This window comes from Erinaceus europaeus, chromosome 8 (assembly GCF_950295315.1).
Source record: "Erinaceus europaeus chromosome 8, mEriEur2.1, whole genome shotgun sequence".
NCBI classification, from domain to species: domain Eukaryota; kingdom Metazoa; phylum Chordata; class Mammalia; order Eulipotyphla; family Erinaceidae; genus Erinaceus; species Erinaceus europaeus.
In genome coordinates, this window is record NC_080169.1 from 56,727,095 (window position 1) to 56,737,864 (window position 10,770).

Below are 10,770 nucleotides of genomic sequence, written 5' to 3' on the forward strand. Positions count from 1 at the left end.
TACAACAATGGTGTTAAAATATCTTCAATCTATGATATCAATAAATGTCAATGGCCTGCTGCATGTACAAACTATTATATTTACTGTTGAATGTAAAACATTAATTCCCCAATAAATAAAATTTAAAAAATGTCAATGGCCTGAATTCACCTATTAAAAGGCACAGAGTAGAAAGATAGATCAGAAAACACAACCCAACAATATGCTATCTGCAGGAAACCCACCTAGCTCAACAAGACAAAAACAGGCTCAAAGTGGAAAATTATCATACAAGCCAATGGCCCACAAAAAAGGCAGGAACAGCTATCTCATATCTGACATGATACATTTTAAAATATATAAAATTAAAAAGATAGGAATGGACATAACTTAATGCTCAGAGGAGCAGTCAATCAAGAGGACTTAACAATTAACATTTATGCACTGAATGAGAAGCCATTTAAATACCTCAAACATCTACTGAAAGAGCTACAGCAATATATTAACAGCAACACAGTCATAGTAGATCATCCAGGGAGAAAATCAATAAAGAAATGATGAGATAGATAAACTAAAACTATTGGACATATTCAGAATCATTCATCCCAAGAAACTGTAATACACATTCTACTCAAGTCCACATGGGTCATATATATTAACAGCAACACAGTCATAGTAGGGACTTCAGCACCCCACTCCCTCAACTTGATAGATCATCCAGGCAGAAAATCAATAAAGAAATGAGGAGATAGATTAACTAAAACTATTGAACATATTCAGAACCATTCACCCCAAGAAACTGGAATACACATTCTACTCAAGTCCACATGGGTCATTCTCAAGGACAGACCATATGTTAGGCCACAAAGACAGCATCAGCAAATTCAAGAGCATTGAAATCATCCGAAGCATCTTCTCAGCCACAGTGGAATTAAACTGACACTTAGTAATCAACAAAATATTAGTAATAGTCCCAAAATATGGAAGCTCAACATTACACTCCTTAACAACTACTGGGTCAAAGAGGAAATAAAGGAATAAATCAAAATGTTTCGAGAGTTCAATGAAAATGAAGACACAAGCTATCAAAATATTTGGGACACTGCTAAGGAAGTTCTGAGAGGGAAATTCATAGCCATACAAGCACACATTAGGAAACAAGAAAAATCACAAATAAACAACCTGATTGCACACCTTAAAGACCTAGAAGGAGAAGAACAAAGGAACCATAAAGCAACCAGAAGGACAGAAATCACTAAAGTTAGGGCAGAAATAAATAACATTGAAAATAAGAAATCCATACAAAAGATCAACAAAAGTAAATGTTGGTTCTTTGAAAGAGTGAACAAAATCGACAAACCTTTAGCCAGACTCACAAAACAAGAAAGGGAGAAGACCCAAATAAATTGGATCATAAATGAAAGAGGAGATATTACAACAGACACCGAAGAAATTCAACATAACATGCGAGTCTTCTATGACAACTATATGCCACCAAGCTAGAGAACCTGGAAGAAATGGATGATTTCCTAGATACCTACGAACTTTCCAAATTAAATAAAGAGGAACTCGATAATATGAGCAGGCCCATCACAGCTAATGAAATTCAAAGTTATCAAAAACTTCCCAAGAATAAATTCCTGGACTAAATGGTTTTACAAATGAATTCTACAAAACCTTCAAAGAAAAATTAATATTTCTATGTTTAAAAGTCCTCCAGAAGACTTAAGACACTGAAATATTCCCTTCCAGCTTCTATGAAGCCAACATCACTCTGATACCAAAAGCCGACAGGGACTCAACCAAAAAAGAAAATTACAGGCCAATATCTCTGATGAACATAGATGCTAAAATACTGAACAAAATTCTAGCCAACCTGATACAGCAATATATTAAAAAAGATTGTTCATCATGACCAAGTGGGATTTATCCCAGGGATGCAATATACGTAAAATATACGTATATTTACGTTTTAATATACGTAAAACAATCAATGTGATCCACCACATCAGTAAAAGCAAGACCATATCAATGGATGTAGAGAAAGCCTTTGACAAAATAAAACATCCTTTTATGATCAAAACACTACAAAAAATGGGAATATATGGAAAATTCCTCAAGATAGTGGAGTCTATATAGAGCAAACATATATATATATATCAAGTTGCAGAAGCTACCATGATTCTATCCTGACTTCTCTGGACAGATGACCTCATCAATGTATCATGTAACCTCACCTCTCCAGAGCCCTATCTCACTAGGGAAATATAGAAACAGGCTGGGGATATGTATGGATCAACCTGCCAACAACCAAGTCCAGTGGAGAAGCAATTATAGAAGCCAGAATTCCCATCTTCTGTACCCCAAAAACAACCTTGATCCATACTCCCAGTGGGGGAGAAGTGATAAGAGGAAGAGGATAAGAGGGTTCTGAAATCCAGCTCCATCAGGACCTGGACATAGAGAAGGAAAAAGAGAGGAGCTTGGAATGGAAGAGAGGACTACACCTGGAAGAAAAAGAGGACAATTATGTACAAGTCTAGACAGATAGAGGTAGAGATAATAGTTAACCCATATCTGCAACCTTGGAAGAACAGTGGTTTGCAATGGAGGGACTGGGGTTCAGAACTCAGTGGTGGGAATCTTGTGGAATTATAATCCTGTTATGTAATTTTGTAAATCAATATTAAATAAATAAAATAATAATGATAAAATTTCACAAGTTGGGGTTAGACATAACCCAATCATGCCTTATCATGTGTGGGACTACAGGAGAGCAACACTGACAGCATAAAATGGAATTCCGGGGATGGTGAAGCAGTGCATTGATGTTTTTCCTTCCTTCCATTCCTCCCTTTTCCACTATCTGAGTATACAAAATTAAAAAAAAATTAGACTGAGGAGCCTGCTTTGCATTATAGCATATGTATGAGGTTCACTCCAAGTGCTATAAAATATTTCACAGATAACAAAATGTTTTTAACCTGGAGAAATGAACATGTGGAGAGAATTGAACTTCTGATAAGTGTAATAACTTGGTCATTAGAGGATTAGTATCTACAGGGATAGTAGAGTTGGTTGCTTGTGTATGTATCGATGTCCTTCAGATAAGTGACAAGAAATGGAAGGTCATTGACTAGCCGGTAAATCTAAATGTCAAAGCAAGAACACTTCTTTGGTAGCTCTTAAAATGGATAATGAAAGAGTAGATACAGCTGAGCAGTTAACTAAGGTGCTAGTAGTTACAGAGCTCCAGATACCTAGTCAGGTAGACCTCATACTAAAGTTAGAGCTCTTTCTGAGAAAACCTGGAACCTTGAAATATAGCTTCTTTGTCTTTCAGAGACAACCTGGCCCCTGATCCTTTGGGAATTTTGTTATCCCTATGGATATTAATGATCTAAACTCTGTGACTGTCCTAACCAGTTAAATTTGGCCTGTGAAGGAGAAATAATAAATTTCATTGTGATGCTGGTGCCCTTATTACTGGCACATTCTCAATGACTTTGGTGATTGGATGAATGCACTTAAGGTTGTGATGATGACTATGTGAATTGCTCTGAAGTTTCAGAGCTTACAGAGATGCAATGGAAAACAAGGGTATGTCAAAATATGCTTTTAAAGTCCTCACCTCTCCCACTTCTTGCCCCTTTTCCTAGTTCTCATGCCCAATTGGTAGAATCCGGGTGGGACATTCTGAGATAGAGAAGAGAAAAAATATATATATATATCCACCTTCACCTTCGTATATGCAAGGACTTATGAGTTCCCTTGATACTGAATTTTGAGAGTGCTTGATCAAGAGACTGGGTTGTAAAACTGGACAAGCACAATTTCATCACCTTGGAACTATTTTATTTTTAGTATATAGTATTTAACAGGTTGGCAAGATCTCAGAAGATAAGACAAACTTGCTAGGGTAACTCTTAAAAGACTGGAGAAAGTAATAACCAACTCTTAAAAAATGTAAATATTTGAACTTCCTAAGCTGGAATAAAAAGGAATAAAAACGCTTGAGAGAAAAAAATGCTTGGCTTGCTGGAGTTAACACATTATGTGAGGCTAAAGAAAACACCAGACTATTTTGTTCCAAGAGAGGTTCCAAAGAGAACAGTGTTCTTCACTGAAATTATCAAGAATATGTAAGTTAGAGAGAGAGTGGTGTTACTAAGAAGTTCAGTTATGATTTTCTGATGCACATCAAGATTGACAATAGAATATAGAGCTCTGGTGGTGGGAATTGTGTGGAAAAGTAACCATCTTATCCTATGGTCTTGTCAATATTTTCATTTTATAAGTAAATATATATATATATAGTGTGTGTGTGTGTGTGTGTGTGTGTGTGTGTGTGTGTGTGTGTGTGTGTGTGTGTGTGAAAAAAAAGATTGGCAATAGAAGCAGTCATGAAACTGGGTTTGCTAGTATCTAATAGGAATAGTGAAGCTCCCAAAGTTATAATTGTCAGGTGGAAATGTTTAACACTGAAATCAGAAGAGAAAGATTACCATAGCAGTGTGGTGCAGTGGTTAAAACACTAGACTTAAAAGCATGAGGTCCTAAATTTGGTCCTCAGAATCATGTATGCTTGAGTGATGCTCTGGATCTTCCTATTATTTATCAATTTATTCAATGATCTGTCATCTATCTATCCCCTCTTCCTATCATTAAATTTTTGAAATTTTAAAATTTCCCTTCAAAAGATGCCATGTGGCTTGGGACCCAGGCAACTACTGCAGGACTGAGGCAACTCTGCCCCTCACCCCCCCCAAAAAAAAGAAGCCACCCCCCAAAAAAAAAAACAGACCTCACTGCCCCCAAATCCTGCGATGAGAATCCTCAGCCTTGTAAAATGCAAAAATGTCTAAGAATATATGTATGTACCACTATTGATAACTAAAGCTGATGAAATGCAAAAAGAATAATTTTAAATTAAAATTAAAAAAAATGAATAACAACCACTGATGTCAGATGAAGCACCAATTGAAACTTGAGCTATGAGGGTAGAGTTGCAGGTGGTTAATAGATCATGACATTCCTAGAAGCAAAAGAGAAAGGCCATCAGAGTACTGCTAACATCCACAACCAGAAAAGGGCATGCATGAAGGAATAGTAGGCTGGGGACACGGCTCCAACAACAAGTCATGATCCCTTGCTGAGTTCCCCAATTTTCAGACCCACTACCTATTGACAGCAGTTTCTAGAAGGGACTCCACAATACTACAGCAAATATGTATGATAATGATGATTCCAGTACTTCCCAAAGACACTTTTGGGCTTTTTTTCTTTTTTTTTTTTTTTTTGCCTCTAGAGCTACCACTGGGGTTTGGTGACTGCACTATAAATCCACTGCTCCTGGGGGCCATCTTTTTTTCCCATTGTTGTTGCTATTATTGTTGGTGGTGTTGCTGTTGCTATTGTTGTTGAGTAGGATAGAGAGAAACTGAGAGTGGAGGGGAAGACAGAGGGGGGAGGGAAAGACACCTACAGACCAGCTTCACCACTTGCAAAGTGACCCCCCACAAGTGGGGAGCCAGGATCCTTGAGCGGGTCCTTGTGCTTTGTACCATGTGCACTTAACCTGGTGTGCTGCCACCCACCACTCCCTCCTCCCCAAAAGGCTATATAATGAAAATATATATTTATAGCTAGCCAGTTGAACTAAACTCCATTTAGTTTAGATGATTCCAATTTTGATAGCAACCTTCAAAGCATCATAACCAGAAATTATTGTTCATAAGCCTTCTTCTGTCCATCAGGTCTGATCAGTGTGTTGACCTTGACTTCATCAATGCCATAGGTTTTTGGGTATTTTTTTTTAACAGCCTGTTTTATCTGGTGTTTGTTTACCTTGACATCCACAATAACACAGATATGTTGCTCTCTTCTATTTTCTCCATGGTTGTGTCTATGGTCAGGGGGACCTTTATGAAAGCACACTGGTTTGTCCTAGAGGTGCTCTTCCAAAGATGTTTGGGCTCTGTTTGGAGCTACAGTGTCTTGTGTCAATAGGCAGTGAGTGATATGTGGATCTTCTTTTTTTGTGTGTTTCTGTAGGTTCTTTTCAGCACTGCTTTACTAGACTTCAAATCTTTAGTTGTAGTCAGAAGGAAACTGGCTAGGCTTTATCTCTATTTTTTGTTTCCTTAAAATTATTTTGTATTCTCTTTCTTTATTGGATAGACAGCCATAAACCAAGAGTGAAGAAGAGAGAGAGAGAGAGAGAGAGAGAGAGAGGGAGGGAGAGAGAGAGAGAGACTTGCAGCCCTGCTTCACCACCACTCACAAAGCTTTCCCCCTGCAGGTGGGGTACAGGGGCTTGAACCCAGGTCCTTGTGCATTGTTATATGTGCACTCAACCAGGTGCACCACCACCCAACCCCTAGGCTTTATCTCCATACTTACACTAGTGCTGCACTCATATTCTCTTGCTTTCCTGCCTATTACTCCTGAGGAATTATTTATGTTCCTATTAAAAGTCAAACCTTCTCCAAGGGCACTAGTTGTCATCCTCATCATCTTCCCATTAGCATCCCCTTTCTTCTTCAATTATTTTAAATTATTTATTTATTTGATAAGACAGAAAGAAATTGAGAAGGGAAGGGAAGTTCGAGAATAAGAGAAAGATGACACCTACAGCACTGCTTCTTAGCACTAGTGAAGAGTCCTTCCTGCAGGTGGGGACTAGGGATTTGAACCCGCATCCTTGTGTATTGTGTAATGTGTGCCTTCAACCAGGTACACCACTGCTTGCACCCTTTAATTACTTCTTTTTTTAATATCTATTTATTTACTACCAGAGCACTGCTCAGCTCTGGATTGTGGTAGTGCTTGGCATAAAAGATTTTTTCTAAAAAACTTATTAGTGATTTAATATTGATTTACAAAATTACATGTCAACAGGGGTATAATTGCATACTGTTCCCATCAACAGAGCTCTGAATCCCCAACTCCTCCATTACAAGCCACAGCAGTTCTCCTAAGGTTACAGACATGAGTTAACTATCATCTCTACAACTGTCTAGACTTTACCTATTGCCCCTTTCTTCTTCCAGGTCCAGTTCTTTTTTCCCCTCTGTGCCACACATAGCCCTATTACTACATCTAAATGCCTTCTCTTTTTCTCTCCAGGTCCTGATGGAGCTCAAGTTCAGAGCCCTCTTACCCTCCCTCCTCCTATCACTTATCCCCCATTAGGAGTACAGATCAAAATTGTTCTTGGGTACAAAAGGTAGGAGTTCTGTCTTCTGTAATTGCTTCTCTGCTAGACCCCTTTCACTATTTGTAGTCTCTATTAGATTCTATTTTTTTAAAAAAAAATCTTAGAAATTAAATTAAATTAATTTTATTTTATTGCCACACAGGTTAGTGCTGGGGCTCTGCACCTGAACGACAAATCCACCATTCCTAGTAGCCACTTAATTTCTTTCTTTCTTCCTTTCGTTCTTCCTCTCTCTTTCTTTATTTCTTTCTTCCTTTCTTTTCTTTTTTTTTTTTTTTGATTCAGAGATATGGAATGGGAAGGGGGACAGAGAAGAAGAGAGAGGCAGACAGACACCTGCAGCACTGCTTTACCACTCCTGAAGCTTCCCCCATCCCTGAAGGTGGGGATGTGGAGTTTGAACCAGGGCCCTTGCATATAGTAACAAGTACACTGTACTGGGTTCACCACTATCTGACCATTAGATCATTCTCAATAGTACCACAGTACTGTTATTGATCATGTTTTTATTGCATTTGGGCTGGGGGGGGGGGGGGCAGGAATTGAAGTTGGGGCCTTACACATACTGTGCCACTGACCTACATTCTAGGTCCTGATATTTTCTTTTTAAAAACACATGCAAAGTGGTCTAGGAGGTGACATAGTGGATAAAGCACAGGACACTCAAGCATGAGGTCCCAAGTTCAATCCCAGGCAGCACATGTCCCAGAATGATGTCTGGTTCTTTCTCTCTCTGCCTATCTTCTTCATGAATAAACAAATAAAAATAATATTAAAAAACATGCAAAAACTTGTCCTAATCCCCCTTTCTTAAGTAGCTATCACCTCATTGTTATCCTTGTCAGAAAAATTCTCAAAAACTTAAACTTCATTCCTCAAGAAATTTTCTATTATTCTCTCTATTCAGACTTCCTTGGCCACACTCTTTTTGAAAAGATTTTTGTTTGGACTTTTGGAGCTGTGGCTATGGAGTAGGAGTCTTTTTAGATCACTATGCTGAAAAACTATGAAAAATCACCTGAAAACTCAACAAAATACACTAAGATTTCTTCAGAAACTCACTAAGCCAGAGTCACTAAGTTGCAGATGCTACTATAATTTCACCCTGAATTCCCTAGACAGATGACCTTCCCTATGCTTCCTGGAACCTCACCTCTCCAGAGCCCTACCCCACTAGGGAAAGGTAGAAACAGGCTGGGGGTATGGATTGACCTGCCAATGTCCATTGTCTAGTGGAGAAGCAATTACAGAAGCCATAACACCCACATTCTGCACCCACGAAAGAATTTTGATCCATACTCCCAGAGGAGGAGAAATGTCATGGAAAGATGACTAGAAGGCTCTGAATCCCAATTACCTCAGCACCCTGAAAGAGAAGAGGGAAAAAAAAGGAATGGCACTCAGAAGTAGTAGGAAGTGGTCCGGGAGGTGGCGCAGTGATAAAACTTTGGACTCTCAAGCATGAGGTCTTAAGTTCGATCCCCAGCAGCACATGTGCCAGAGTGATGTCTGGTTCTTTCTCTCTCTTTCCTCCTATCTTTCTCATTAATAAATAAATTAAATAAAAAAAAAGTAGTAGGAAATCCACATGTGATTTAGAAGTGAAGGCCATAGAAAAAAAATGAGCAAAAAAAAAAGCCATAAAGCAAAAAAAGAGGTGGGCCAGACAGTGGCACACCCGGTTAAGCACATATATCACTATGCAAGGACCCGGGTTTAAGCCCCCACTCCCCACCTGCAGGTGGAATGCTTCATGAGTGGTGAAGCAGGTCTGCAGATGACTTCCTCATCTGGACTCTATCTCCCGATACCTCGTAATTTTTCTCTATCCTTTCAATAATTTTTGAAAAGATTTATTTATTTATTAATGGTTATATATGGTCGGGGAGGTGACGCAGTGGAAAAAGCACTGGACTCTCAAACATGAGGTCCTGAGTTCAATCCCCGGTAGCACATGAACCAGTGGTGTGTTATCTCTCTCTCTCTCTCTGTCTCTTTCTCCTTTCTCATTAACAAATAAATAAAATCTTAAAATTAATGGTTATGCAAATAGACCCTCATGCCTGAGACTCCAAAGTCCCAGGTTCAAATCCCAGCATCACTGTAAGCCAGAGCTGAGCAGTGCACTGAAATAAACACCCAGTTATTGATTTTCTATACCACTGTACTCTTCCCATATGAACTCTAGTCCTAAAATCCCTTATAACCTCATTTGGCCTTTCTTACCACTTCAAAGAACCTCTCTCTAAATATAGTCACACCAGAGGGCAAGGACTTCCACATATACATTTTGGGAGGTACAATTCAGTACATAATAGTCAGGCATATCATTTTCTCTCATGATGAAAATCATTCTTTGTCTTTCAGGACTATCTTTGTCAAGTTGTATTCCTTGTGTACATGTAAACTTTGTTTGTTTGTTTCTAGGGATAAAAATCAGGACATCGGGGAGTCGGGCTGTAGCGGAGCAGGTTAAGCGCAGGTGGCGCAAAGCACAAGGACCCGGCATAAGAATCCCGGTTCGAACCCTGGCTCCCCACCTGCAGGGGAGTCGCTTCACAGGCGGTGAAGCAGGTCTGCAGGTGTCTATCTTTCTCTCCTCCTCTCTGTCTTCCCCTCCTCTCTCCATTTCTCTCTGTCCTATCCAACAACGACGACAACAACAATAACTACAACAATAAAACAACAAGGGCAACAAAAGGAAATAAAAATATAAAAAAAAATTTAAAAAAAGAAGAATAAAAATAAAAAAAAAACTCAGGACATCACACTTGAGAGTTCAACACTTTACCCTCTACACAACCTTCTAAGTCAGTCCTTTTACTAGCCTTTCCTATGAAAAAACTCATTCTGTTTAGATATTTTGTCCTTTATGTATCTATCCCTGGCTTAGTTGATAATGGTGTCTTCTTCCAATGTCTTTATTTTTTTAATATTTATTTATTCCCTTTTGTTGTCCTTGTTGTTTTATTGTTGCAGTTATTATAGATGTCATTGTCGTTGGCTAGGACAGAGAGAAATGGAGAGAGGTTGGGAAGACAGAGAGGGAGAGAGAATGACAGACACCTGCAAGCCTGCTTCACCGCTTGTGAAGCGACTCCCCTGCAGGTGGGGAGCTGGGGGCTCGAACTGGGATCCTGCACTTAACCCGCTGCACTTAACCCGCTGCACTACCGCCCGACTCACTAATGCCTTTATTTTGTTTTAATCTTATTTATTTTACTTGAAAGAACAGAAATTGAGAGGGAAAAAGGAGGGGGGAGAGGGAGAGAGAAAGAGAGAGAAGGGGAAAAGGGAAGAAAAGGGAGAAGAGACAGATAGACATAGGCAGCAAGACAAGGAGACACACTATTTCACTTCTTATGAAGCTGTTCCCCTGTAGATGAGGATGGGTACTTGAAGGTCCTCAAGCATGGTGCACCACTGCCCAGTCCCTCCAATGTCTTTAAAAGGCAAAATTAAATGTTACAACCTAATGTTGTTCCCAAAAAGCAGAGACTTTTTATGGGACGCTAAAAGTATACATTTCCAGACAACTCTTTCTTCCTTTGAGTCTTGTACTAGGAAAAAGA